At 43.0% G+C, this 23,003-nt stretch overlaps 1 protein-coding gene across 6 annotated transcripts in view; it reads left to right on the forward strand.

Moving 5' to 3' along the window:
• The window catches only part of PSEN1 (presenilin 1), a 1,663,637-nt gene that overhangs the window by 859,296 nt on the left and 781,338 nt on the right, over nt 1-23,003 (forward strand). The window lies entirely within an intron of this gene.

Here is a 23,003-nt window from a genome sequence, read left to right on the forward strand (position 1 = left end):
CTCTTGTTTGGCATCTACTTCTCTGAAGTACAGGTCAACACTAAGGGACTCTGGCTAACAAAGTTTGCAGATGACTGCAAACTGGGAGCCATTATTGAATCCCCAAATGATGTGGATACTCTACAAAGGGCCTTACAGAAACAGATGCTTGGTGCCAGAGCCATGGGCTCAAGCTCAATGCCAAGAAATGTATTGTTATCCCTTTGGGAAAAAACATGTATCCATGAATTACCATATAGGTGGCAGTACACTAAGCACAGAAAGTGTGATAAGAGACTTAGGGACACAGGTGGACAGTGGTCTCACCTTTGATAACCACATCGCCACAACAGTCAGGAAATCCTTCTATGTGGCACACCTCATCACGAAGGGCTTTTCATCCAGAAAAAAGGAGGTCATTGTCCCACTGTACTCATCCCTCATTAGACCCATTATAGAATACAACGCCCCATTTGGTATGTACCTCTCAAGACATCTGCAACAACTGGAAAGGCCTCAGAAATACCTCACTAAAAGAATCACAGGCCTAAAGCAGATGCCCTACGCTGACCGCGTTAAAAAACTCCAGCTATACTCTGTCGCATATCGTCTACTCAGAGGCGATCTCTGCTTAACATACAAGGCCATGTCAAACCCAGAGCTGTTGGACATGCTACACTTAAAGAAATCCCAATCCCTCAGAGCTACACGCTCCAGGGTTCTAAACCTTGTCATCACAATAAACAAAACATGCTGGAGGGATAGATTCCTGACCCAGAGACTCCCCAGACTCTGGAATAGATTGCCCATACATGTCAAGCAGAGTGCCTCTTTGGGCCTCTTCAAGAGGAGCCTTGACGATTGGATGGGAGAAAGGAAATTCACCCCCAGGGATCACGTCAGTCGCCCTGCTAGACAGGGGTCCAGGAAAGTAAATAATGTGGGAAGAAATAGCCAGGGAATTGTTATGGCTAGGCTTGTATAGGCCCTAGGGCTGATAGCCTAGTACCAACCTATGAACCTATCTTCTTGGAGGCACCTGACATCTGGGGCAAGAAAAACTGAAGAAAATGGTGTCGGCTGCATCTTGTATAAATACAATACAGTGTACGCACTGACGTCAGGGAAGAGGCGACCGCAACCGACGCCGGACCAGGACTTTGGAATTCAGGCCGACTGAGGGTAGCCTGCCAGCAGGATAACCCCAAGTGTAATGACTGCAACAGTGAATACACTCGAACATCTACATTTATGGTAGGTACACAACTGTACTTTCCTGGAACCAAATTCGGGGGATGTGCACAGCAGCGCCCAATTTACCTCAGATTCTTCAATACTTAACTGAGATGCTTCACAAGGGCCTTTCTTTTTCTTCCATCAAAGTTCATGCCTCAGCCATTTCAGCTCATCACAACACCGAATCACCCCTCTTCTCTCATCCACTGCTCAAGTAGTTCCTCAGAGGGGCTAAAAACTTAAGACCACCCAGGAGAGCCCCTTCTCCAGCCTGGGACCTTAACTTTGTTTTGGAAAAACTGTCTCTTCCTCCTTTTGAGCCAGCTGCAAATGCAGAGTTGAAATTCCTTTCTTGGAAGACAGACAGCCTTTTAGCCATCACTTCAGCAAGAAGGGTGCCTGAATTACAGGCCCTTATGGCAGTGGAGCCTTTCATCATCTTTCATGCGGACAGGGTGTCCCTCAGGACCAATCCCTCCTTCATGCCCAAGGTAGTTTCCACTGTGGCTCTTAATCAGTCCATTCATTTGCCAACCTTCTTTTCTAATCCGCAGAACAAAGGGGAACGGATACTGCACTCCTTAGATGTCCACAGACAACTTAGATTTTACTTGGACAGGACTAAACCTCTCAGGAAATCTGAACAGCTGCTGGTGGCATTTGCTGCAGGGGCAGAGGGGAAGGCAATTTCAAAACAAACCATTTCTAAATGGATAGGCCATTGCATTAATTTCTGCTGAAAGCACCATGGAAAAACATATCCCACAGGGGGATAAGACCACATTCAACCAGGGCTGCATCTACCTCTACAGCCTTTCTCAGAGGTGTCCCTACCAGGGACATCCTAGAAGCTGCTACCTGGAGTTCTGTACATACTTTCACCAAGCATTACCATTTACCAATTTTCTCTAAATCCAGAGCTGGTTTTGCCACTGCAGTCTTGCAGGGCCTTATAGCTGGTCCTAATGCTATCTAAATTCCTCCTCCCATCCTTAGCTTTGGGAATCTACCCAAATGTGATGACTGCAACAGTGAAACGCGAAGAACAAAGTGCAGTTGTGTACACTTACCATAAATGTAGATGTTCGAGTGTATTCACTGTTGCAGTCCTAGTTACCCTCCCTCCAGCCCCCTGACTTCTTTTGGCCATACCTCTATTCCTTTTTACTTTGCTTAAAAGCTTTGTGGTGTATTTGCTTTTTTGTTGGAGGTATAACCTTGTATATATATTTAATTGCTTCCCATTAGGGGAGCACCTGACATCTGGGCAAGAAAAACTGATGTAATGGCGTCGGCTGCATGCTTTATACCCCTGACTACCTGACGTTATGGAAGATAAGACAGCAACCGACGCAGGACCCAAGACTTTGATAATCAGGCCGACTGAGGGCTACTGCAAGCAGATAACCCAAATGTGATGACTGCAACAGTGAATACACTCGAATATCTACATTTATGGTAAGTGTACACAACTGTACTTTTTTTTCCCTCCTAACTTCCAAACTTCCACAGGAATACCATCTAATCCTGGGAACTTTCCTGTAGATTGGTTATACATCAACATTTTTATCTCATCTCCTACTATGCTGTTAGTAATTGAGCCTCCTCTCCCTCTAGCCTTGGCATATTAAATTCTTCCATAAACATTTCCATTTGCAGCTTTTGTTAATTTCCATATTTCTCTGCTTTATACAGACTTTCATAGAATTTCTGAAATATTTCTAATACTTCTGTAGGATCCCTAGTTATCTTTCTTGTAATAGGCTCCCTAAGCTTGGTGACAATACTTTCTACTTTCTGTTATCTGAGTTGTTGTGCTGAAAGTTTTTGTGCTTTGGAGTTCTTATCAAAAAACAGTTGTTTAACAGCAATCTTTCTAAACTAATGCATATTATCAAGGTAGTCCTTATTTTCTTTTTAGCATTCTGTAGTTGCTTCTCTTGATCTGTGAGATTTCCCCTATTTTGGAATACTTTAATATTTGTCAGTCCCTCTAAATAATTCTTTACTTCTTAACCATATCTCCATTTCTTTTATTTCCGTAATATTTTTAAATTCAATTTTAATTTTATCCTACTCCCTAGCTATATTTTCAGAAAAAGTTTGTCTTCTCTAATAGCTCCTGAATAATTTCTACTACCCATTCCTTAAAATTCTGTCTTTTCAACAGATGGGTTGGGAAGTGCCAGTGTCTCATTTTTATTTGATTAACATGTGTTTTTATTTTAGTTATTATTGGCTCATGATCTGAAATAGTTATTGGGTGCTTATGAAGTCCTTTCAATTAAATGCACATCTTCCTGTGAAATGTAAATTCTGTCTAGACTAGCCCAGTTTTTGTATCTTTAGGAATGATAGGTAAATTCACTCTGAATTCCTTATACTGAATTCACATCGTCCATGCCAAATATTTTCATAAATTTCTTTAAAAAATCTACCCCCCTTTGTTATAGTTCCCTTTCTGCCCCCCCGACACATCATCACTGTTGCAAATTAAATTCCATTCCCCACCTATGTAATATTCCTTGCTGAATGCTGGTTATTTCTCTCAGAGTTTTCTTTAGCTCTGTTATAGCAGTTTTCGATGGAATATAAATACATGCCACAGTAATTCTCCTCCCTTGCCAGTATTCCCTTAGTACTACAAGTCTAACATTATTATCTGTTTTTTCCTCTTCTGTAACTAGTAGAGCTCCTCTTGCAATTAATATAAGCGCTCCTCTCTTCCTTCGACCCAGGTATTCTGCTGAATAACCATCCTGAAAACCTTTCTTTACCAAATTTGCATGTTCAGTTCTTTCCACATGCGTCTCCTGTAGCACAGCTATTTGCACTGTATTTTTTTAATATACTTCACTATTTTATCTTTTTTGGATTTATCTGTGAGACCATTAACATTTAAAGACATTATAGAAAGAATCATATTCTTGAGGGATTATTATTCTCACCTTTTTATTATAACAGCTGTTTTTAAGTGTCTAGTTCCACCTTTTGTGTTACATGCATGCACTGTCCTTCAGGTTAATCTTTCATACAACTGTTTCTTGCCATGTACATTTGAGCCTATGTGACATCTTGCAGAACTTTGTTTTATTGAAAACCCACAAATAAAAACACACACACACACACACACACACACACACACACACACACACACACACACACACACACACAATACCCCCTTAAAACCTACTAACTTAGTAAGAACACATAAACAATGCACATCTTCAAATAATGAAGTTTTATGCCTTAATAGGATCATAAATTCCAAACTGATAGCCACATACATACTCAAGTTAAACAGAAAGAAAGCTCATCATTCCCCTATGTAAGAATGAAAAAAAACACTAATTGTTCTTTTGTCATGCTCTTTTAACCAGATCCCCCACATTGCAGTGCCTACATTTCTTACCTAAAAATATAACTGAAAAAAAATCACTTTGTAACATGCAGAGAAAGTCATGTACCACTTAAATAATACTGTTAAGAAACATTTTTGTATTACTTAGTTAACTCTCTCTCTGTCCTCCTTCCCTTTCCTGAGTATTTTTCCAAACATTAATGGCATGAAGTAGGGCATATGCTTTAGAGTCCCCTACAAGTTTAACAAAGTGCATGCTAGTCCAAGATTTCCAGAGTTTTTTGTTCTGTCCTGTTTCACAAATCTATGATTACAAAGCAATAACCATGTTTGTCAATTTTCAGGATGTTCTTTGTGTTTTACTGTTGCAGTCATTACATTTGGGTAATCTGCTTGCAGGTTGCCCTCAGTCAGCCTCATTAACAAAGTCTTGGGTCCTGCGTCGGTTGCTGTCCCTTCTTCTATGACGTCAGGGGTATAAAACATGCAGCCGACGCCATTACATCAGTCTTTCTTGCCGTGCGGTGTCCAAAGCAGAAGCAGTTCGCAAGTGCCGGTCAGCCAACTCCTGAAATTTTCGATGTTCTTCGTGTTTCACTATTGCAGTCATTATATTTGGGTAATCTGCAGGCAGGTTGCCCTCAGTCGGCCTGATTAACACAATCTTGGGTCCTGTGTCGGTTGCTGTCCCTTCTTCCATGACGTCAAGTCGTCGGGGATAAAACATGCAGCCGACACCATTACATCAGTCTTTCTTGCCGCGCGGTGCCCAAAGCAGAAGCAATTCACAAGTGCCGGTCGGCCGACTCCTGAAATTTTCATTTTCGAGTTTCAGGTCCGAAGTCTTCAACTAAAAAGCTAAGTACCCCGTTGTGGAAACTTTTTCTTGCTCCTTACTGATGTCAGTAAAAGTTAATAATTGCATTACTTGTGGGAAACAAATACCTCATAAGGATTTTAATTTGTACTGTATTCCTTGCCTAGACCCTGACCATAATGTACCTTGCTTTTTTTATTTGCTTTATTTAATCAACGCACTATCCAACGTTGGTATATTTTTGCTTCTAAATATTTTGGTTCATGCTTTAATTATCCAGAAATGTCTGTTAGTAATCCGACTACCGGAATACCTAAAAAACGCAAATAAAAAGACAGAGACAGGCAGTTGAGGTCCAAAATTGCTGACAACGCTTCTCCTAAGCCAGTCGCCAGTTCGCTGGTACTCAGTGAGCTGCTTTCGCAGCCCCTGATACCCACTACTTCTGATTCACAGGCCTTTACTGAGACCCATTCGGAGTCCGGTATGCCGCGAGATGCTTCAATTATGGAACCCACGGATGTCTCTATTTTAGATGGGTCCGGAGCCGCAGTACAGGCGCCAGCTTCTGAGGGTGTTTTCAGGCCTACAGATTTGTATATTAAACCGATGCCATCTTCAAAACTAAGGCCCAAATCTAGACCTACACCTAAAAACATTACGCCTGGGCCACATGTGCAGGCCCCTATGCCTAAAAAACAAATGATCAAAATGGCTGAAGACTTACTCTGATCAGGGGTAGCCAACCCCCCCCCCCCCTTCTAAGAGGCCTAGGCAAGACATTGATTATGAATCTTCTGAACAGGATTCTATTTCTTCTGAGTCTTCTAATGAACAGGAATTGTCTATACCTTCTTATGAGGACTCTGATGCAGAAGATTCCATTCCTTCTGCTTCTCCCTCTGAGGATTTCTCTTTTGGGTAAATTTTACATACCTTACGGGAACATTTCCACTGGGAAAGTCAGGATTTCTCTGAATCTAAAAAGAGACTTAGGAATTTTCTTCTTCTTCCTCAGCATAGGCCCTTGGCTATACCTCCTGTTCTAGACATTGTTGATGATGTTTTTTCAGAATCTAGTATGGCTCCTTGTAAGCCAGACAGATACTACAGGGTTCCTGACTCCCACAAATTCCTTTTCAAAAATCCTGCTGCAGATCCTGACACCATTTCTCAGGGTCCCAAGGACGTTAAGGCTTCTACAGCTAAAAATCCTACCCCTTCTGATAGAGATTCCAGGGCGCTGGATAGATGGGGTAAGAAGGTTTACACTTCTGCAACCTTGGCAATCGGGGCTTTAAACTGTCAATTTCATATGCTAAAATATCAACAGCATATCATGGGACTGCTTAAACAGAAAATTATGTTAATTTCTGACTGTGTGGAAAACAAAGATTTACAGGATTTATTGCATTCAGCTGAACAAGTTGGAAAACATACTTTGCAATGTGATTTTGATTCTTTGGAGGCCTCTTGCAGAGCTGCTGTAACTGGCTCTGTGCTAAGAAGGCATGCTTGGCTCAAAGAGCAAAATCTGCCTAGATCATGTTAAGCAAAATTGTTGGATGTTCTTTTACAACAGGACCGTCTTTTTGGTAATAAGGCTGAAGAAGTTTTAAAAAAGATGGAAGATAAAGCTAAATCTATGCAAACTGTGAAAGATTTCTTACAAGTGCAACCTCCAAGATTTAGTAGGCACTGGCCTACTAAAAATAGGTCCTTTCCAGTTCCTTCGAGTGCCACTCACGTCAAACCCAGTCATTCCAAAGGCTCCAGGTTTCAGTCACCGGGAACTTTCAGAACAAAACAATGGGGTGCCTCCTCTTCCAAATCTGGAAACAACAAGACACCCCCCCTATGGTAAGCAGTCTCAATGACTTCCCTTTACACTTACCAAGCACTTACCTTTTAGCAGCCACTTTGGGGAAACTGGCTCTTCATGCAAAAAACTGTCAACTTATAACCCAGGACAAATGGGTTTTAAATATAGCATCCCAGCGATAAAGATTTCATTTCCACACATTGCCAATTCCAAACGGATGCCCAGACCTGCCCGCAAATCAGTGGGCAGAGGCCCAGAAACAAGTACTTTCCCTCATGAGCATGAGGGCTTTTCAACCACTACCAGAAGAGGAAAAGGGACAAGGTTTCTATTCAAGACTTTTCCTGGTACCCAGAAAAGACAAATCATGGCGTCCAATTCTGGACTTATCTACTCTAAACACCTTTCTGGACATTCCAGAATCCAAGATGCTGACTCTTCACCAGATGTTCTTCATGTGTTTCTGTTGCAGTCATTATATTTGGGTAATCTGCTGGCAGGTTGCCCTCAGTCGGCCTGAATAACAAAGTCTTGGGTCCTGCATCGGTTGCTGTCTCCTCTTGCATGACATCAGGTCGTCAGGGGTATAAAACATGCAGCCGACACCATTTTCATCAGTCTTTCTTGCCGTGCGGTGCCCGAAGCAGAAGCAGTTCGCAAGTGCCGGTCGGCCGACTCCTGAAATTTTTGCATTCGAGTTTCAGAATCGAAGTCTTCAAACTAAAGCTAAGTACCCCGTTGGGGAAACTTTTTCTTGCTCCTTACCGATGTCAGTAAAAGTTAATAATTGCATTACTTGTGGGAAGCAAATACCTCATAAGGATTTTCATTTGTACTGTATTCCTTGCCTAGGCCCAGATCACAACGTGCCTTGCTGTCAGTTTTGTGCTAGATTTAACCAACGCACTATTAAGCTTCGGTATGTTTTTGCTTCTAAATATTTTGGTTCAAGATTTAATTATCCTGAAATGTCGTCGGTTAGCAATCCGACTACCAGAGTTCACAAAAAACGCAAAGAAAAAGATAGGGACAGACCGTCGAGGTCCAAAACCGAAGACGAAGCTTCTCCTAAGCCAGTTGCCGGTTTGCTGGTACTCAGTGAGGTGCTTTTGCAGCCCCTGATACCCGCTACTTTTGAGTCGCAGGCCATTACCGAGACCCATTCGGAGTCAGGTATGCCGCAAGATTCTCAGAGTATTGAACCCGCGGATGTCTCTTCCTTGGATGGGTCCGGAGCCGCTGAGCAGGCACCGGCTTCTGAGGGTGTTTTCAGGCCTCAACATTTTTATATTAAACAGACGCCAGCTTCAAAAACAAGGTCAAAAACAGCTTCTCTGTCTAAAAAAACGATGCATGAGCCACGTGCTCAGGCCCCTAGGCCTAAAAAAACAAATGATCAAAATGGCTGAGGATTTAATTACCTTGATCAGGGCCCCCCCCCCTGCTAAGAGGCCTAGGCAAGGCACTGATTATGAATCTTCAAATCATTTTTCCATTTCTTCTGATTCCTCTTCTGATCAGGAATTTTCTGTTCCACCCTATGAGGTTTCTGATGCAGAGGAATCCATCCCATCTGCATCTCCTCCTGAAGATTACTCTTTTGGAGAGACTTTGCATACTTTAGGGAACATTTTCACTGGGAGAGTCAGGATTTCTCTGAATCAAAAAAGAGACTTAGGGATTTCCTTCTTCCTCAGCATAGGCCTTTGGCAATACCTCCTGTATCAGACATTGTTGATGATGTGTTTTCGGAATCTAGCATGGCTCCTGATTCCCTGCCTCCGACTCCTAGTAAGCCAGACAGATATTACAGAGTTCCTGACTCCCACAAATTTCTATTCAAAAATCCTGCTGCTGATCCTGAGACTATTTCTCAGGGACACAAGGGTGTAAAGGCCTCCACAGCCAAAAATCCTACCCCCTCTGACAGAGATTCCAGGGCACTGGATAGATGGGGAAAGAAGGTTTATACGTCTGCAACCTTGGCAATCTGGGCTTTAAACTGCCAATTTCATATGCTTAAATATCAACAGCATGTTATGGGCTTACTGAAACAGAAAATGATGTTGATTTCTGATTGTGTGAAAAGTAGAGTTACAGGAATTATCGCATTCATCAGAACAGGTTAGAAAGCATACTTTGCAATGTGGTTTTGATTCCTTGGAGGCCTCTTGTAGGGCCACCGTTACTGGATCTGTGATTAGAAGGCATGCCTGGCTCAAGGAGCAAAATCTGCCTGATCATGTTTAAGCTAAATTGTTGGATGCCCCTTTGCAGCATGATACTCTGGTAATAAGGCAGAAGAGGTTTTAAAGAAAATGGACGACAAAGCTAAATGTATGCAAACTGTAAAAGATTTCTTGCAAGTGCAGCCACCCAGGTTCAGTAGACACTGGCCTACTAAAAATTGGTCCTTTCCTGTGTCCAACAGAGCCACTCAAGGGAAATCCAGGTGCTCAAAAGGCTCCAGATACCAATCACAGGGTTCTTACAGGTCAAAGCAATGGGGCGCCTCCACCTCCAAAACTGGAGGAAACAAAGCACAACCCTACAGTAAGCAGTCTCAATGACTTTCCTCTACCATCAACAAGCACTTACCTTTTGGCAGCCCCCTTGGGGGAAAACTAGCACTTCATGCTCAAAATTGGCAGTTAATTGCCCAGGATAAGTGGGTGTTAAACATAGTATCCCAGGGGTACAGATTTCATTTCCATACTTTGCCAGTTCCAGACGGATGGCTGGATCTACCACAAAACCAGTGGGCAGATGCCCAGAAACAAGTCATGTCTCTCATGGATATGGTGGCTAATCAACCGGTACCAGAAAAGGAAAAAGGACAAGGTTTTTATTCAAGTCTTTTCCTGGTACCCAGAAAAGACAATTCATAGCATCCAATACTGGACTTACCGATTTTGAACACGTTCCTGGACATTCCAAAATTCAAAATGCTGACTCTACAACAGCTACTGCCTATGCTAGGCAGGAATGCTTGGTTAGTAAATCTAGACTTAAAAGAGGCTTACCTGCATGTCCCAATAAGGGAATCATGCAGAAGATACCTCCTCTTCAAAGCAGGGTTTTTGCATTTCCAATTCTCTGCACTACCCTTTGCCTTATCTATTGCGCCCAGGGTCTTTACAATGTGCCTGGTACCAGTAATTGCATTCTGCAGACAAAGAAGCATTCAAATGTATCCTTATCTGGACGACTGTCTCATTCAAGCAGAGAACAAGGACACTCTTCTTCAACATCTGGCTTTTGTAAAAAGGCTTCTAGCATGCCTAGGATACACCATAAACGAAAAGAAGTCACAACTGGTACCCTCTCAAATAATTACATTCCTGGGTGCAAGCTTGAATACAACTGCCCAGATGGCTTACCTTACGCCAGACAAACAAAGGCAACTGACAACATACTTCAAGCAAATGGCAACAAAAACCCAGTTATCTGCAAGACAAATTCTGCAGGCTTTGGGGTTCATGACATCCTGCATTCTACTAATTCCATATGCGAGACTGCATATGAGGAAACTTCAATGGTACCTAAAAAGTTTATGGAATCAACATTGTCACAGTCTGGAAGCTATGATTCCTCTCATTCCCTGCCTACAACAGGAGTTTTTTTGGTGGGCAGAGACATGTCACCAAAATAAGAGACTGCCATTCACTATACCCCCTGCCACCCAAACCCTAACTACAGACGCATCAGACTATGTTTGGGGGGCCCACCTGGCGGGGAGATGCATTAAGGGCAAATGGAGCCCAAACCCAATGCATCTGAATATCAGCCAGAAAGAGATGCTAGCTGTTCAGAATACCCTGACAGCCTTCAAGGACTTACTTTGTCCAGGACAACTACTGATAAAGACGGACAACACCACAGTTATGTGGTACATAAACAAGCAGGGGGGGACACAATCCTACCCCCTTTGTAGACTAGTCATGGCCTTGTGAAACACAGCCTTGACTTACCAAATACATATTCAAGCTCAATTCCTGCCAGGAACACAAAATACTCTGGCAGACGACCTAAGCAGAAATCTTATGGACCAGCACGAATGGAAACTGGACCCACAAATGCATGTTAACACAGAAATGGGGGAGCCCAGACATAGATCTATTTTCCTCTCCCCAAAATTATCAGTTGGACAAATTCTGCACAAGAACTCATCACAAAAAAGCATGGAAAGTGGATGCCCTCTCCTTCAGCTGGAAAAGCCTATCAGTCTATGCCTTTCCCCCGCTGCTCTACTCTTCAAGGTCTTACTAAAAGTCAGACATGAAAAAACAGAAATGATCTTAGTTGCTCCGGACTGGCCTCGCCAGCACTGGTACCCACTTCTAAGGAATATGTCTCAACTACCTCCATGATACTTCCCTCAAATACCTCATCTACTGTCTCAGCAAAACAATCAAGTTCTGCACACTCAGCTCCAAACTCTGAATCTTGCAGCATGGCTGATCAGTTAATTATTCAAACAACACCTCTCAGTAAGTCTGTGATATATGTCATTTTGGAAGCCAGAAGGCCTAGTACTAGAAAATCTTATTCTGATAAATGGAAGAGATTCTGTGCTTGGAACCAAGCACAAAGAACAGACACAGCAAAGCCCAATATCCCTCAGATTTTACAATATTTTACTGAGATGCTTGACAAGGGCCTATCTTTTTCTTCAATAAAAATCCATGTCTCTGCCATCTCAGCTCATTACAACACAGAGCCTCCCCTCTTTTCTCATCCACTGCTTAAACGGTATCTCAGAGGGGCCAAAAATTTAAGGCCTCCCAGGAGAGCACCAACTCCTGCATGGGACCTCAATTTTGTGCTGGAAAAACTCACCCTGCCTCCTTTTGAACCAACAGCTACTGCGGATATAAAATTTCTATCTTGGAAGACAGCTTTTCTTTTGGCAGTCACTTCAGCAAGAAGGGTTTCAGAACTACAGGCTCTCATGGCAGTGGAGCCTTTCATTATTTTTTTACCCAGACAGGGTAGCCCTCAGGACCAATCCTTCTTTTATGCCTAAGGTAGTATCCAGTGTGGCTCTTAACCAGACCATTCACCTGCCAACATTTTACCCAACTCCGCAGAACAAGGGGGAGTGGATTTTGCATTCATTGCATGTACACAGACAGCTAAGATTCTACTTAAACAAGACCAAAGCTCTAAGAAAGTCTGAACAACTACTGGTAGCATTTGCTGCAGGATCAGAGGGGAAGGCTATATCAAAGCAGACTATTTCTAAATGGATAAGCCACTGCATTTGTTTCTGCTATTTGCACCATGGTAAACCGGTGCCCAAGGGGATCAGATCACATTCCACCAGGGCTGCCTCTACTTCAGCAGCTTTTCTCAGGGGGGTCCCAACCAAAGACATTGTAGAAGCTGCTACATGGAGCTCTGTTCATACCTTCACAAAGCATTATCATTTACCTCTCTTTAAATCCAGGGCAGGCTTTGCAACTGCAGTCCTGCAGGGCTTTATAGTCACTCCTAATGCTGTTTAGTTCCATCCTCCCATCCATAGCTTTGGGATTCTACCCAAATGTAATGTCTGCAACAGTGAAACACGAAGAACATAGTACAGTTGTTTACACTTACCATAAATGTAGATGTTTGAGTGTATTCACTGTTGCAGTCTGGGTTACCCACCCACCATACCCCATTCCATACCTTTTCTTTCCTTCACTATACTCAAAAGCCTTTGTGGTGTATTTGCTTTTATTTGAAGGTAAAGTTTGTTTCTAAAAATGCATTTATATATTTACAGTTTATTTATATATATATTTCCTCCCCATTTGGGGGGCACCTGACATCTGGGGCAAGATAAACTGATGAAAATGGCGTTGGCTGCATGTTTTATACCCCTGACTACCTGACGTCATGGAAGAGGAGACAGCAACCGATGCAGGACCCAAGACTTTGTTATTCGGGCCGACTCAGGGCAACATGCCAGCAGAATACCCAAATGTAATGACTGCAACAGTGAATACACTCGACTATCTACATTTATGGTAACTGTACACAACTGTGCTTTACTTCCTATGCTAAGCAAAGATACCTGGTTGGCAACTCTAGATTTAAAAGAGGCTTACCTGCATATCCCAATAAGGGAATCTTGCAGTAGATACCTCTGCTTCAAAGCAGGCTACTTGCATTACCAGTTCTCTGCACTGCCCTTTGGCTTATCTACTGCGCCCATGGTCTTTACAAAGTGCCTGGCTCCAGTAATTGCTTTTTGCAGGCAAAGAAATATTCAAATATATCCATACCTGGACGATTGTTTAATTCAGGCAGAAAACAAGGAGACACTTCTAAAACATCTGGCGTTTGTAAAAAGGGTTCTAACTTGTGTAGTGTACACTTTAAATGAAAAAAAAAATCACAACTGGTACCCTCACAAAAAATTACATTCCTGGGTGCAAGCTTGAATACAACTGCCCAGATGGCTTTCCTTCCGCCAGAGAAGCAAATTCATTTGGTGACTGACTTCAAACGGCCACAAAAAACCTGCTTTCTGCAAGGCAAATACTGCAAGCCTTGGGGTTCATGGCCTACTGCATTCTTCTAATTCCATATGCAAGACTGCATATGAGGAAACTTAAAAGGTCTATGGAGTCAGCATTGTCACAGCCTGGAAACAATGATTCCTATCATACCTTGCCTGCAATTAGAGTTTCTATGGTGGGCAGAGGCCTGCCACCAAAACAAGGGACTGCCATACACACAACCCCCTGCCGCTCAAACCCTAACTATAGACGCATCATACTATGCTTGGGGGGCACATCTGGCAGGGAAGTGCATTCAGGGCAAATGGAGCCCAAATCAAATTCACCTTCATATCAATCAAAAAGAAATGTTAGCTGTACAGAATGCACTGACAGCCTTCAAGGACTACCTTCATCCAGGACAATTAATGATAAAGACAGACAACACCACGGTTATGTGGTACATAAACAAGCAGAGGGGTACACCATCTTACCCCCTCTGCAGACTAGCCATGGCATTGTGGAACACAGCCTTGACCTATCAAATACAACTACAAGTTCAATTCCTGCCAGGAAAGCTGAATACTCAGGCAGATGAACTAAGCAGAAATCTCATGAACGCTCACGAATGGAAACTCGAACCACGGATTTTTAACATGTTGACACGCAAATGGGGGAGCCCAGACATAGATCTTTTTGCGTCACCCCAGAACTTTCAGTTGGACAAATTTTGCACAAGTACTCATCACAAAAAAGCCTGGAAAGTGGATGCTCTATCCTTCAACTGGAAAAACCTATCAACCTATGCCTTTCCCCCTCTGCCTCTGCTCTCCAAAGTTCTGCTAAAAGTCAAACAGGACAAACCAAAGATGATTTTGATTGCGCCAGACTGGCCTCTCCAACACTGGTACCCACTCCTGCGCAATGTGTTACTCCTTCCACCATGGCACCTGCCTCAGACACCTTGCTAACTGTCTCAGCAGAACAACCAAATTCTGCACACTCAGCTCCAAACTTTGAATCTTGCAGCCTGGCTAATCACCTAAATTCACCTTTAGCATCCCTCAGCAAACCTGTGATGGATGTCATTTTGGAGGCAAAAAGGCCTAGTACTAGAAAATCTTATGCTGACAAATGGAAAAGATTCTGTGCCTGGAACCAATCTCAAGGGTTAAGCACAGCAGTGCCCAACATTCCTCAGATTTTACAATACTTAACTGAGATGTTTCACAAGGGCCTGTCCTTTTCATCCATAAAAATCCATGCCTCAGCCATTTCAGCTCATTACAACACAGAACCTTCCCTCTTCTCTCATCCTCTGCTAAAGCAGTGTCTCAGAGGGGCCAAAAACTTAAGACCACCCAGGAGAGCTCCAACCCCTTCCTGGGACCTCAGTTTTGTATTGGAAAAGCTCACTCTGCCTCCTTTCGAGCCAGCTGCTACTGCAGACTTAAAATTTCTCTCCTGGAAAACAGCTTTCCTTTTAGCAGTCACTTCAGCTAGAAGGATTTCCGAATTACAGGCTGTTATGACAGTGGAGCCTTTCATCATTTTTCATGCGGACAGGGTATCTCTCAGGACCAATCCATCCTTCATGCCTAAGGTGGTGTCCAGTGTGGCTCTTAATCAGAGCATTCATTTGCCAACTTTCTTTCCCAATCCACAGAACAAGGGGGAGCGGATTCTGCATTCATTGGATGTACACAGACAACTTAGATTTTATTTAAACCGGACCAAATCTCTAAGAAAATCTGAACAACTGCTGGTGGGATTTGCTGCAGGGGCAGATGGGAAGGCTGTTTCAAAGCACACCATTTCTGAATGGATAAGCCATTGCATTCGTTTCTGCTATATGCACCATGGAAAAGCTATCACCCAGGGGATCAGATCCCATTCCACCAGGGCTGCATCTACTTCTACAGCCTTTCTCAGAGGTGTTCCTACCAGGGACATTCTAGAAGCTGCTACCTGGAGCTCAGTTCATACATTCACCAAACATTACCATTTACCACTTTTCTCTAAATCCAGAGCTGGCTTTGCCACTGCTGCCCTGCAGGGCCTTACAGCCGGTCCTAATGCTGTATAATTCCCTCCACCCAACAATAGCTTTGGGAATCTACCCAAATGTAATGACTGCAACAGTGAAACACGAAGAACATAGTACAGTTGTGTACACTTACCATAAATGTAGATGTTCGAGTGTATTCACTGTTGCAGTCCTGGTTACCCTCCCTCCAGCTCCCTATTTTTTCTCTGGCTATACCTCTACTTTCTTTCACTATGCTTAAAAGCCCTTTTGGTGTATTTGCTTTTGGGATTTGAGGTAAATTTTTTGTGTTTTTAATTTTATTTGCTCCCCATTCGGGGGGCACCTGACATCTGGGGCAAGAAAAACTGATGTAACGGCGTCGGCTGCTTGTTTTATACCCCTGACGACCTAACGTCATGGAAGAAGGGACAGCAACCGACGCAGGACCCAAGACTTTGTTAATCAGGCCGACTGAGGGCAACCTGCCAGCAGATTACCCAAATATAATGACTGCAACAATGAATACACTCGACCATCTACATTTATGGTAAGTGTACACAGCTGTACTTTTTCGAGTTTCAGAACTGAAGTCTTCCAACTAAAAGCTAAGTACTCCATTGGGAAAACTTTTTCTTGCTCCTTCCTGATGTCAGTATAAGTTAATAATTGCATTACTTGTGGAAAGCAAATACTTCATAAAGATTTTCATTTGTACTGTATTCCTTGCCTAGGCCCTGACCACGATGTACCTTATTGTCGGTTTTGTGCTTTATTTAATCAGTGCACTATCCGTCGTCGGTATATTTTTGCCTCTAAATATTTCGGTTCTCAGTTTAGTTATCCAGAAATGTCGTTGGTTAGCCATCCAACTACCAGAATTCCGAAAAAATGCAAAGATAAAGACAGAGACAGGCTGCCGAGGTCTAAAACTGCCGACGATGCTTCTCCTAAGCCAGTCGCCAGTTCGCCAGTACTCAGTGAGGCGCTTTCGCAGCCCCTGATACCTGCTACTTCTGATTCACAGGCCTCTACTGAGACCCATTCGGAGTCCGGTATGTCACGAGGTACTTCAGCTATGGAACCCGCGAATGTCTCTACCTTGGATGGGTCCAGAGCCGCTGTGCAGGCACCGGCTTCTGAGGGTGTATTCAGGCCTACGGACTTGCATATTAAATCAGCTTCTCCTTCATTAATAAGGCCTAAATCTCGATCCATGTCTAAAAAACAGATGCCCAGGCCACATGCTCAGGCCTCTGTGCCTAAGCAAAAAATTATAAAAATGGCTGAAGATCTAATAACTCTAATCAGGGGTAGTCAACCCCCACCCTCTGAGGCCTAGGGCCGAGCTTGATTATGAATCTTCCGATCAGGATTCTGTTTTTTCTGACTCTTCTGATACCTACTTATGAGGATTCTGATGCAGAGGACTGTATTCCCTCTGCTTCCCCTCCTGAGGATTTTTCTTTTGGGGAAACCTTACATACTCTGAGGGAGCATTTTCACTGGGAAAGCCAGGAATTTTCTGATTCAAAAAAGAGGCATAGGGATTTCCTTCCCCTACCTCAGCATAGACCTTTGGCTATTCCTCCTGTACTAGAGATTGTTGATGACGCTTTCTCGGAATCCAGTCTGGCTCCTGATTCCCTGCCTCCTGCTCCCAGTAAACCAGACAGATACTACAGTGTCCCCGAGTCCCATAAGTTCCTTTTCAAAAATCCCATTGCAGATCTAGAGACGATTACACAGGGGCCCAAGGGCATTAAGGCTTCTACTGCTTAAAATCCTACCCCTTCTGATAGAGACTCCAGGGCGCTGGATAGATGGGGTAAAAAGGTTTATACTTCAGCAACCTTGGCAATTAGAGCTTTAAACTGCCAATTTCATATGTTAAAATATCAGCAACATGTTATTGGACTACTTAAACAGAAAATGATGTTGATACCTGACTGTGTGGAAAATAAAGACTTACAGGATTTAATGCAATCTTCTGAACAAGTTGGAAAACATACTTTGCAATGTGGTTTTGATTCTTTAGAGGCCTCTTGCAGGGCTGCTGTTACTGGGTCTGTGCTTAGAAGGCATGCTTGGCTTAAGGAGCAATCCTTGGCTGATCATGTTAAAGCTAAATTGTTGGATGCTCCCTTAAATCAGGACCGCCTGTTTGGCAACAAGGCTGAAGAAGTTCTTAAAAGATGGACAATAAAGCTAAATCTATGCAAACTGTTAAAGATTTTTTACAAGTACAGCCTTCTAGATTTAGTAGACACTGGCCTTCTAAGAATTGGTCCTTTCCAGCCCCTTCCAGGTCTTCTCAAGCCAAACCCAGACACAGCAGAAACCCCAGGTTTCAGTCCCAGGGGACACACACAACTAAGCAGTGGGGGGCCTCCACTTCCAAATCTGGGAATAAGACCCCCCCCCCCCATGGCAAACTGTCAATGACTTCCTTTTAAAATTTCCAAGCACTTATCAACTGACTGCCTCTTTGGGGGGAAAGATTGCTCTTCATGCAAAGAATTGGGAACTCATCACCCAGGACAAATGGGTTTTAGATATAGTGTCCCAGGGATACAGATTTCACTTCCACACATTGCTAACACCAATCGGGTGGCTGGACCTACCCCCAAATCAGTGGGCAGAGGCCCAAAAACAAGTACTTTCTCTCTTAAGCATGGGGGCTATTCAACTGGTACCAGAAGAGGAAAAGGGACAAGGTTTCTACTCAAGACTTTTCCTGGTACCCAGTAAAGACAATTCATGGTGTCCTATCCTGGACCTGTGTTTTCTAAACATTCTGGAGTTTACAAAATTCAAGATGCTGACTCTTTACCAATTGCTTCCTATGCTAGGCAAATATGCCTGGTTGGCAACACTAGATCTAAAAGAAGCATACCTGCACATCCCAATTAGGGAATCTTGCAGAAAATACCTATGCTTCAAAGCAGGCTACTTGCATTACCAGTTCTCTGCACTGCCCTTTGGCTTATCTACTGCGCCCAGGGTATTCACAAAGTGCCTAGCTCCAGTGATTGCATTTTGCAGGCAAAGAAGTATTCAAATTTACCCATGTCTGGATGATTGTCTATTTCAGGCAGAAAGCCAGGACATACTTTTGAATCATCTGACATTTGTAAAGAGTTCTAACTTGTGTGGGGTACACTTTAAATGAAAAGAAATCACAACTGGTACCCTGTCAACAAATTACATTCCTGGGAGCAAGCTTGAATACAACTTCCCAGATGGCTTACCTCACGCCAGAAAAGCAAACTCATTTTATTAACCTACTTCAAACAAGTGGCCACAAAAACCCTGCTATATGCAAGACAAATACTGCAAGCCTTGGGGTTCATGGCCTCCTGCATTCTTCTAATTCCATATGCAAGACTGCATATGAGGAGACTAGAGTGGTATCTAAAAAGCCTATGGTGTCAACATTTTCACAGCCTAGAAACAATGATTCCTATCATACCTTGCTTACGCCTAGAGTTTCTTTGGTGGACAGAGGCCTGCCACCAAAACAAGGGACTGTCTTTCACACCACCCCCTGCCGCCAAAACCCTAACAACAGATGCATCAGACTATGCATGGGGCTCACCTGGCAGGGAAGTGCATTCAGGGCAAATGGAACCCAAGTCAAATGCACCTGCATATCAATCAAAAAGAAATGTTAGCTGTACAGAATGCTCTGACAGCCTTCAAGGACTACATTCTTCCAGGACAACTAATGGTAAAGACGGACAACACCATGGTTATGTGGTACATAAACAAGCAGGGGGGTACACACTCTTACTCCGTCTGCAGACTAGCCATGGCATTGCGGAACACAGACTTGAGCTACCAAGTGGACCTACAAGCTCAATTCCTGCCAGGAAAGTTAAATACACTAGCAGACGGACTAAGCAGAAACCTTATGGACCCACATGAGTGGAAACTGGAACCAAAGATTTTCAACATGTTGAGAAGTGAATGGGGGAGCCCGGATATAGTCCTGTTTGCCTTCCCCCAGAACTACCAATTAGACAAATTTTGCACAAGGACTCCCCACAAACAAGCCTGGAAAGTGGATGGTCTGTCCTTCAGCTGGAAAAACCTATCAGTCTCTGCCTTCCCCCCGCTGTCTCTGCTCTCCAAAGTACTACTAAAAGTCAAACAGGGCCAACCAAGGATGATTTTGATTGCTCCAGACTGGCCGTGCCAACACTGGTACCCCCCTCCTGCGCAGTGTGTCAATGTTATCTCCATGGCACCTGCCTCAGACTCCTTCCCTGCTGTCTCAGCAAGAGAACCAGAATCAGCACCCTCAGTTTCCAACACTGAACCTTGCAGCCTGGCTAATTACTTAAATTATCCCTTACCATCCCTCAGCAAACCTGTGATGGATGTCATCTTAGAGGCAAGGAGGCCTAATACTAGAAAATCTTATGCTGAAAAATGGAAAAGATTCTGTGCCTGGAACCAATCTCAAGGGATAAGCACAGCAGCGCCCAATTTACCTCAGATTTTTCAATACTTAACTGAGATGCTTCACAAGGGCCTGTCTTTTTCCCCCATTAAAATCCACCCCTCAGCCATTTCAGCTCATTATAACACAAAATCTCCCCTCTTCTCTCACCCACTGCTCAAGCAGTACCTCAGAGGGGCCAAAAATTTGAGACCACCTAGGAGAGCTCCAACCCCAGTCTGGGACATTAACTTTGTATTGGAGAAACTCACTCTCCCACCTTTCGTGCCGGCTGCTACTGCAGACTTAAAATTTCTTTTTTGGAAAACAGCTTTCTTTTTAGCAATCACTTCAGCTAGAAGGGTATCTGAATTACAGGCCCTTATGGCAGTGGAGCCTTTCTTCATCTTTCATGCAGACAGGGTATCACTCAGGACCAATCCATCTTTCATGCCCAAGGTGGTATCCAGTGTGGCTCTAAATCAGTCCATTCATTTGCCAACCTTCTTTCCCAATCCACAGAACAAAGGGGAACGGATTCTGCATTCCTTGGATGTGCACAGACAGCTTAGATTCTACTTGGACAGGACTAAACCTCAAAGAAAATCTGAACAATTGCTGGTAGCATTTGATGCAGGGGAAAAGGGGAAGGCTATTTCAAAACAAACCATTTCTAAATGGATAAGCCATTGCATTGATTTCTGCTGTAAGCACCATGGAAAATGTATCTCCAGGGGATCAGACCTCACTCCACCAGGGCTGCATCGACTTCTACAGCCTTTTTCAGAGGCGTTCCTACCAGGGACATCCTAGAAGCTGCTACCTGGAGTTCTGTACATACTTTCACCAAGCATTACCATTTGCCAATTTTCTCTAAATCCAGAGCTGGCTTTGCCACTGCACTCTTGCAGGGCCTTGTATCTGCTCCTAATGCTATCTAAACTCTTCCTCCCAACCATAGCTTTGGGAATCTACCCAAATGTAATGACTGCAACAGTGAAACACAAAGAACATAGTATAGTTCTGTACACTTACCATGAATGTTGATGTTCGAGTGTATTCACTGTTGCAGTCCTGGTTACCCTCCCTTCTTCCCCCTAACTTCTTTTGGCTATACCCCTACGTTCCTTTACTATGCTTAAAGGCCTTTTTGGTGTATTTGCTTTTTTGTTGGAGGTATGCCTTTTTGTTTTTATGTTTAATTGCTCCCCATTAGGGGGGCACCTGACATCTGGGGCAAGAAAAACTGATCTAATGGTGTTGGCTGCATGTTTTATATCCTGACGACCTGACATCATGGAAGAAGGGACAGCAACCTACGCAGGACCCAAGTGAGGGCAACCTGCAAGTAGATTACCCAAATGTAATGACTGCAACAGTGGATACACTCGAATATCTACATTTATGGTAAGTGTACACAACTGTACTTCACTAATTTTAGTGTCCAAACGTTAATGACACGAAGTAGGGCATATGCTTTTTAGAGTCCCCTACAAGTTTAAAAGTCCAAAAAAGTCCAATATTTCCAGATTCGTTTGCTCTGTTCTTGTTCATCTCTGCCTCCCAATCCCTTTGTCTTCTTCATCTCCAGTGCACTCTTGATTCTTGTAGTCTACTTCTGTGTTTTTTTCCTATGTCTCAATCATTTTCCATTAAAATGCCAGGAAAGATTTCATTAGCACAGTCTTTCTGTGATCTGTATTACCAGAAGAAAAAGAAGCAGAATCTCCTTCTGTTTTGCAGCTCCCTTTTTGTTGGACAAACATTTGTATTTCTTCCTTAGCATGTACTTCATCAGAAATATTTTTGTTCCTCCAGGGAAAAACATTTTGAGGGTAGCTGGGTACAGCAGTTTCATCTCACACCTGCTTCTCGGCATGCTCTATATAATGGACTGAATTTCTTCTTCTTCTTTCTGGTGTACAATGAGTAGTCATTCTCCACAAACACTGCTGTCTCCCACTTTTAGTACTTTGTCATTCTGCCACAGTTTTGTCAGAATCAAGTCTTTCTGCTGGCAAGATTGCATTTTTACTTTTAAAGGTCTAGGGTGTTTTCTCATAGCCAGGTTTGGAGCATACACAAGATGTGTCCTTTCGGTTAACAGTTGTTGCAAATACCAGTCCAGTTGCTTATTTGTGCTTTCATAAAATTAATATAGTATTCTTCCAACTTCTCTGGTACTGCAGAAAATCTAAGGTTTTTCTCTACATGATCTGACTTCTAATTCTATTATTTTTTGAAATGTCTGTTTTTGTGCAGTTTTATATTCAGCCAGCCTTTTCTTCATTTCAGCCTGTGAATTTTTCAGTTATGTCACCTTATCTGAATATCTTTTCAAAGCTTCATCCATCTTTTTATTCTTTGTATTGATACAGTCCATCAGGGTTTTGTTTATTTTAACCAGGTCTGTGTGCAGCTGCTTTATTCTCTCCTCTAGGTTACTGGAAGTCATGTCTGAAACCGTATACTGCTTCTTTCTAAACAACTTTTGTAGCTGATTTTCCCCAAGTCCTTTATATTTCTTTTTTCCTGGCATCTAGGCAGTGCACTTAACTAGGCAGTCACTGAAATTTACCCAGAAATCTAGGTCCACTGGCTTTCTTGCATTACTGTTTTCAAACTGGGAGAGCCAGAATTAAGCTGTTACTCAGTGAGTGTGCAGCCATCTTGGAAGTCCTCCCCATAAATAGTAAATTATGAACATTTAGTGGAATGTTTCCATTTAGGGAAATTAAATATTAATGTTCCTCAAGAATCATTACTGTTTTGTTGTCATCCTTCTCATACTGACAGTGTACTGTACCAGCTGTGCTTACTTTGTTACTGG

This window comes from Protopterus annectens, chromosome 6.part0 (genome assembly GCF_019279795.1).
Source record: "Protopterus annectens isolate FY-2018-M chromosome 6.part0, PAN1.0, whole genome shotgun sequence".
NCBI lineage: Eukaryota > Metazoa > Chordata > Ceratodontiformes > Protopteridae > Protopterus > Protopterus annectens.